This window comes from Pyrus communis, chromosome 2 (assembly GCF_041283825.1).
Source record: "Pyrus communis isolate YQ-2024b chromosome 2, ASM4128382v1, whole genome shotgun sequence".
In the NCBI taxonomy this organism is placed as follows: Eukaryota; Viridiplantae; Streptophyta; class Magnoliopsida; order Rosales; family Rosaceae; genus Pyrus; species Pyrus communis.
Window position 1 is genome coordinate 6,566,604 of NC_142566.1, and position 7,785 is coordinate 6,574,388.

The window sequence follows — 7,785 nt, forward strand, 5'->3', positions numbered from 1 at the left end:
TCTAATAGAAGACCCACACGTTGAAATTCATGGCTGGTTTGGTATTGCTGTGCTTGAAAAAAAACTGCTTCTACTATGCTGTAAGAATAAGCAGTTGTGAAATAAAGCAGAGTGTTTGGTAAACTTTTTTGTAAAAGTGGTTTTGAAAAAAAAAAAAAAAAAAGCAGTATTATAGTGTTTGGTAAACTTTTATGTAAAACAGATGTGAAAAACAGCCGGTTTTTCAAAGCTGGGTTTTGCGGCTTCTTGTTTTTGGCTTTTTTTCACTCAAAACTGTGAAAAAAAAGCTGAAGTTGAATGTTTACCAAACACAAAACCAACTCTCAGCTTTTTTTTTTATACTAACTTTTTTCAGAATCACCTTAGTACCAAATCAGGCCTCAATGTCTAGAGACATCAAGCTCTCCAATGGTGACGATTTTTTGGCAATTTTTGGCAATTTTTTACCAAACTTGGCAGAATTGATCCTCGACCCAAGAGAGAAGTTTAATCCTCTCTTTATGAGCTTTCTTTCTATGCAAGTACTTCCTTAAAATTGATACTTTCATATTTGGTTCTAGAAATAGTGACATTGTTCACTTATAGAACTAGTCATGGTGGCAGTGTTCAGTTTTAGAAATAGCGACAATGGCAATTTTTAGTTCTAGAAATAATGATAGTGCCAATTCTAGAAATAGTGATAGTGGCAATGTTCAGTTCTAGAAAATACTGACAGTGTTCAATTCTTGAAATAGTGATAGTAGTTTGATGGATCTGAAATGAAAAATGAAACCCTTATATTATTCGTATCTCTAACGATCATTCTAGTAGTTTTCAAGTTAGATCATAAACCTAAAAGTAATACACTTAGCAAAAGCCATTGGTGTGCTAGAAATACATACATGGACAATTCCAAGACAAAACCGGGACATTCGATAAAATTCGCTAAGAAATTGCCACAGATTGGCCTAATGGTTGGGGATGAATTTTAGGCCCGTATTCCACACGGCACATCCTGGGTTTGATTCTTGATGCTGATGAATTGCACGATGGTGGCCAGGGGGAGGCTGAAATGCCTTTGTGAGCGTTCCTGAACCCTAAAAGGGTGAACTACCGTGATGAAGTCACCAGCTAATCTCCTTTTAAAATAAAGAATAAATAAATAAATAAAATTTGTTAAGAAAAATAAAGAATTATGCATGCAAAAATGAGGGAAAAATATACATAATTATAATACTTTGATTCCTGAACTTAATTCTTCATTGCAAACCGGTTATATATACAACAATAAAGTCTTATCCCACTAAATGGGGTCAGTTGTATGAATTCTAGAATGCCACAACACTTGACTTAGTGTTAAGTCTTCCGCTAGCTCCAAGTACTTCATATCTTTTCTTACAGCATTTTTCCACGTCTTCGTAGGTCTTTCTCCACCATTTTTGCCATGAGCCTCTATCTCATAATCGTATCTTATAATCAAAGCATCTATAGGTCTTCGGTTCACATGTCCAAACCACCTTAATCGATTTTCTCTTAACTTATCTTCGACTACAACTACTCCTACTTTATCTATAAGTCTTCAGTTCACAATTCCAAACCACTTTAACTAATTTTCTCTCATTTTATCTTTGATTGCAGATATTCCTATGTTACTTCTAATATCCTCATTCTTAATCTTATCTTTTCTCATGTGCCCACAATCCAACGAAGCATTCCCATTTCCGCTCCACTCATTTTTTGCAATGTTGATGCATGATTGCTCATCATTCCATGCCATAAAGATTTGTTGGCATTATTGTCATCCTATAAAGTTTTTCCTTGAGCTTTAGTGGCATATGGCAGTCGCACGACACACCTGATGCACTTTTCCACTTTAGCTTCTATTCTATGATTGAAATTCCCATCAAATTCTCTATTCTTTTGCAATATAGATCCAAGATAAAGTGTTCACTCTTTGGTACTTCTTGATCTCCAATCTTCACTCGTATCTCATTTGAACCACCTTCGCATTGAACTTGCACTTCATATGCTATGTTTTTTACCTACTTATGCGAAGACCTTTAGATTCCAACACTTCCCACTATAGGTTAAACTTCACATTTACTCCATCATGAGTTTCATCTATCACCACTATACATCTGTGAAGAGCATACACCAAGGGATATCATCTTGAATATGTCATGTTAACTCTTTCATTGTCAATGCAAAAAGATAAGAACTTAAGGCTGAGCCTTGGTGTAACCCTACGGTTATAGGAAATCTTTCATGTTGTCCTCCATAAGTTCTTATTGCAATCCTTACTCCATCATACATATCCTTTATTGTTTGGATATATGCTACTTGTAATCCTTTTTTCTCTAGAGTCCTTGAAAGAATTTCTCTTGGGATTGTATCATACGATTTTTTTTCAAATCTTAAAAAACACATGTGCAAATCATTTTTCATATCTCTGTTCCACCAATCTTCGTAAGAGATAGATTGTCTTTATGGTCGAGCGCACTTGCATGGACCCAAATTGATTTTCTGAGACCCGTGTCTCTTGCCTCAGCCTATGCTCAATTACTTTCTCTCAAAGCTTCATTATATGTCTCATTAACTTAATACCCCAGTAGTTCATGCAATTTTGTATGACACCTTTATTCTTGTAGATAAGCACCAAAGTGCTTTTTCGCCACTTATTTGGCATCTTCTTCGGTTTCAAAACCTTAATGAAAAGTTTTTGACCTATGCTATACCCGTCTCTCTTAAGATCATCCACAATTCGATCGGTATATTGTCGGGGCCTACTTCTTTTCTATGCTTTGTCTTTTTCAAAGGTACAACCACTTCTTCCTTCCTAATTCGGTGGTAGAAGGTGTAGTTTCTACATTTTCTATGTTACTCAACTCTCCCAAAGAAGTACTCATTTCGTGTCCTTCATTGAAAAGATTATGAAATAAGGTCTCTATCAGTCTTTAACCGCGTTCTTCGTAACTAGAACATTTTCATTTTCATCCTTGATGCACTTTACTTTGTTCAAGTATCTTGTCTTCCTTTCCCTTACTCTAGCTAGTTTATAGATATCCAACTTTCCTTCTTTGGTGTCTAATCACTTATGCGTATCGTCAAAAGCCGTTAACTTAGCTTCTTTCACAACATGCTTCACTATTTTATACCTTCACAGTTTTCATCGATTATATACTTGTATAAGGTTTTACAACATTCTTTTTTAGCCTTAACCTTTTTTGTACCTCCTCATTCCACCATCAAGATTCCTTTTGATGTAGGGCAAAACCCTTATATTCTTCTAATACCCCTTTTTGCAACTTTTCAGATATAACTGGCCATAGAATCCTACATTTGGCTAGCGTTCCCTTCTGTATCATTAACGCCTTGGGCGAGTACTTTCTCTTTGAAAGTGACTTCTTTTTCTCCTTTTAGATTACACCATCTAGTTCTTGGACACTTCAAGGCCTTGTTCTTTCTTCTATCTCTTTTGCTATGTATGTCCATCACCAACAAGCGATATTGATTAGCTAGGCTCGCTCTTGGTATAAGTTTGCAATCCTTACAAGTTATACGATCCCATTTCCTCATTAAAAGAAATCTCTTGTGTTTTGATGACCCACTCTTGTATGTGATCACATGTTCTTCTCTCTTCTTAAAGAATATGTTGACTAAAAAGAGATTTTATGCCATGGGAAAATCCAAAATGGTTGTCTCCTTGCGCACATGTCCATTTAAATCTCCTCCTATGAATAACTCATCCGTTTGAGAGATTTCTTGAACCAATTCTCCTAGATCTTCCCAAACTTTCTCCTTCAGAGTCTTATCGAATCCAACTTGAGGTGCATACGCGCGATTGCTATAATTGTATCCTCGACCCTCTTAACATCTACGACATCTTGGTTAAGGTCTTATCCATGATAATGCCAACACTGTTTCTTGATTTGTTTATGCTTGAAAACCAAAACTTAAAACCTGAGTTTTCGATATAAATTGTCTTAAGACCAACTCACTTAGTTTCTTGGAGGCACATAATACTTATCCTTTTCTTCACCGTAACTTCCAATACTTCCATAGATTTTTCCATTAAGGTTTCTATATTCACGTTCCTAAACACATTTTGCTCTCTTGAACTCTACCCTTATGTCCTAGCTTTTTTGACCTCACCCGTCTAGTAAGGTCAAAATACTTCTTTTGCGTGTCCTGGGTAAAACTGATGTCACTAATGCTTCCAAACAATTTTGAGTGGAGTCGTTAAGAAAAAAGGTTTACAGCCCCTTGCTCGTTTAACATTGCATGGTGATAAGTGAGCAAGGGTCGATGTATCTCTATTGATGCCCAGATGTCATGTTAAATGAGCAAGGGGCTATAGAAATTATATGATAAAAAAAATGATTTGATAATTTAGTTTTTCTATGTTCCCTTGTGCGGATTAATAATCTTGAGCGTGGTGAGAACTATTGTTTGGATTAAAAAAAAATGAACATTAGGCTCATGCCATGTAGACCTGACATTCGTATCGTGTTTTTCGTGTTCATATCGTTTTCATATCATACCTGATATCTTAACGGGTAGTGTCGTGTAACACCTGTTAAAATAAACTGGTAAAATGACCTGACCCGAAATCAACCCGATATAATTAACAGGTAATATGACCCGATCCGTTACCCATTAAGGAAAATATATTTTAAACTACTAAATAATCAAATGAAAAACATAATACTAAATAAGTATATACATACCATATTGTCACATCCAAAACATAAAAACGCATTTTTCTTTTAAATATATATTTACATACCCAAAATAGGAGCATAATAAAAAAATATTAGAACATTACAAAATATCAAATGTTCAAAAGATTTGCAAAATTAAGAACATTACAAAATATAAAATGTTCACAATATTATTACCACAACTTTATGCATAATAGGAACAACACTATAATCATCTGTCTACCAGAAATTAACTCTTCTATAGCAGCAAGTTTAACATTATAATAAAAGGAAAACTAATGAAAAAGGCTTGAAAACTTTGAGTTTTAACGATAAGGACAAAATAAAGGGTAAAATGAATAGGATCAGGATTGACTTTTTAGTGTAAAAATGTGGTTTTTCGTTAAAGTGAACAGTATTGTAGGCTTTTCGTTAAAACTCCATATAATAAATTGAAAATATCAACTTTATGGTAAAGATATAAAACACTTACAGGCTTGCTCAGAGCAAAAGCTTTAAAAGGCTTGTCAACGTCCTCTAAGGTAGTTGTTTCGTCAAACGAAACAGTGATCTGAAGGTAGTTTAACATTCAGTAACCTCATGAAGTAAAAGCACTCCATCCTCCGTCCTCAGAGAACATTTAGGGCTGGTTTGGTATTGCTGTGCTTTGAAAAAAAGCTGCTTCTGTTGTGTTGTGAAAAAAAACGGCTGTGAAAAAAAGCCAGCAGAGTGTTTGGTAAACTTTTTTGTGAAAGTGCTTTTGGAAAAAAAAGCAGTATGATAGTGTTTGGTAAACTTTTATGTAAAACAACTGTGACTGTGTAAAATGACCAAAAAGGGTATAATACTAGATGTGCCATTAATTTAATTTTCTTAACCAATAAAGGTGAATTACTAAATATACTTTATTTGTAAAACAAACATATTTATAAACTTTATCTTAAATATTAATTAGTATGACAAACTACTTCAATTGAAATATTTTAGACTGAATAGTTAGAATTCATTAGTACAATATTGTTAATGTACTTAAAAGTAATCTAATTAGATGCATTCATCAAACTTGCCGCTATTCTATTTCTTAATGCTTCTATCTCATGTGATCCTTCAACTTCATAATTTTGGTATTCTTCATGAATCAAATCATGTGCAGTGCCAAATCATGAATCACTATTATTGAGTAGAATCGGATCACAAATATTAGAAACAATAACGAGCTCAACTCGCAAATACAAATCATCCAAAATTACAGGGGAATAAAGAGAAACTGAAACAAGTGTGGCTTCCATCTGCACTGCTTTGGCTGTAGAGGCACAAGGACGATCCCTCTCTCTCCCTATCTACAGATAAATATATCTTATAACCGCTGTTCAATGCTTGGTAAACTTCTTGAGGACTTCAAAGTAATCGGGGAATGTTTTTCTGGTACAACCGGGATCCTTGATAGTAACTGGAACGTCTCCACAGGCAGCAAGAGAGAAAGCCATGGCCATTCGATGGTCATCATACGTGTCTATTGCTGTCACGTTTAATTTTTCTCGCGGTGTGATTATGCAGTAATCTGGTCCCTCTTCAACAGTTGCTCCGAGCTGAAATTTAGGTCCTAAAAATGTTAGAGAAGTAATAAGCATATGAAGGTGTGGGACATGAATCTGAAAATCATCCAAGCGATGGTTGTAAATGTGTAATTACGATCGGGAAATAGGTTGGCCCATCAATCTGAAAATCTATCATTCATACACTGGGAAATGAACAGAATAAGAAAAGATATTGGTCCCAGAAATTACCTGTAAACTGCTTGTCCCACAGCCTTCAACAGTGACAGTCCTACCAGTGACAGCAGCACCAGCTAAAAAGTAACTAGCACTTGAAGCATCGCCTTCAACAAAAGCATTTCCAGGAGACCTGATAGATATATTTTTCATTTTGTTACACAATGCAATCATATATCACATAGTGGTTCAGCAATACATTGAATAAAACATACTTGTACTTTTGACCTCCTCGGATCAAAAACCGATCCCAACTATCACTGTGTTCCACTGAGACCCCAAAGCGTTCCATCAACTTCAAAGTCATTTCCTCATACGGAATGGAAATTGGTTTATCAATAATCTCTATTTCAACATCTTGAAGGGCCAAAGGAGCTGCCATAAGCAAAGCAGTCAAGTACTGACTACTAATTGATCCAGAGAGCTTCACCTGAAAACAACAGATAAAGTGTGGATTGAATTGATTAAGTGCATCAAAACTGCAGGCATTACAGAACAACCATAAATATACAAGATAATGCAAACCACACCTTCCCCCCTGGAAGGCCTCCATTTCCAATCACACGGACAGGAGGGCAATTTGTTCCAAGAAAACAATCAGCATCCACACCAAGCTGCTTAAGACCATCAACTAATTTCCTTCTTTAGCTCATTGATCACAAATACAGCGACTTAACAAATCCAAATTCTTTCAAAATTTCATCTTTTCTTTCATCACTCTAATGCACATCACAGCAACTATCCTTTTGCATTTAAAACCTTGAAAACCAAAATACCCAGCATTCTAAATCACCAAATTTGACTAAAAATTGAAACAATATCCTAAAAGAAATTGAATCCAGACATCACCAACCCATAAAAGTAAGAGATTTTCAATAATCAACAGAGTCAACAACAAAAGAAACATTAAATTAACAAATAAATGAATAATTAATCAGTTATGTAAGAAATCGGAAGTGTAAAACACACCTTGAGGGGTGGGTGGGGGGAGATCGAGATGGGCATTGAGATTGAAGGCTGTAACGGAAGAAATCGGACTCGTGAGGGCAGAGAGCAGAAGAAGAAACTAATCGAAACGAAGCTGCCAAGGCAGCGATATACAACAATATTACAGATTTATCCATAGACGGTGAACAACGATAACTAGTCGAATCGACGAATGGGAGGAGAAGAAGAAGGAAGAGGAGAATAGGGAAACGAAGAGGAGAACACAGGCGAGAAAAGGGCAAAATCGAAAAAATGGAAAAACCAAAATAAGGGTATGAAATTTTACGAGAAACAAAATCTGGGATAAGAAGAATTGCAACGCAGCAAAAGAAAAGAGCAGCCAAACC

At 35.5% G+C, this 7,785-nt stretch overlaps 1 long non-coding RNA gene across 1 annotated transcript; it reads right to left on the reverse strand.

The window, feature by feature from the left end:
- Positions 1 to 6,465: 6,465 nt before the first annotated feature.
- Positions 6,466 to 7,423, reverse strand: LOC148698436 (uncharacterized). The gene is made up of 3 exons (XR_015967065.1): positions 6,982 to 7,423; positions 6,667 to 6,881; positions 6,466 to 6,584 (listed from the first exon to the last, which is right to left on the reverse strand). It is a non-coding gene; the product is annotated as an uncharacterized LOC148698436 (long non-coding RNA).
- Between the last annotated feature and the right edge of the window lie 362 nt (positions 7,424 to 7,785).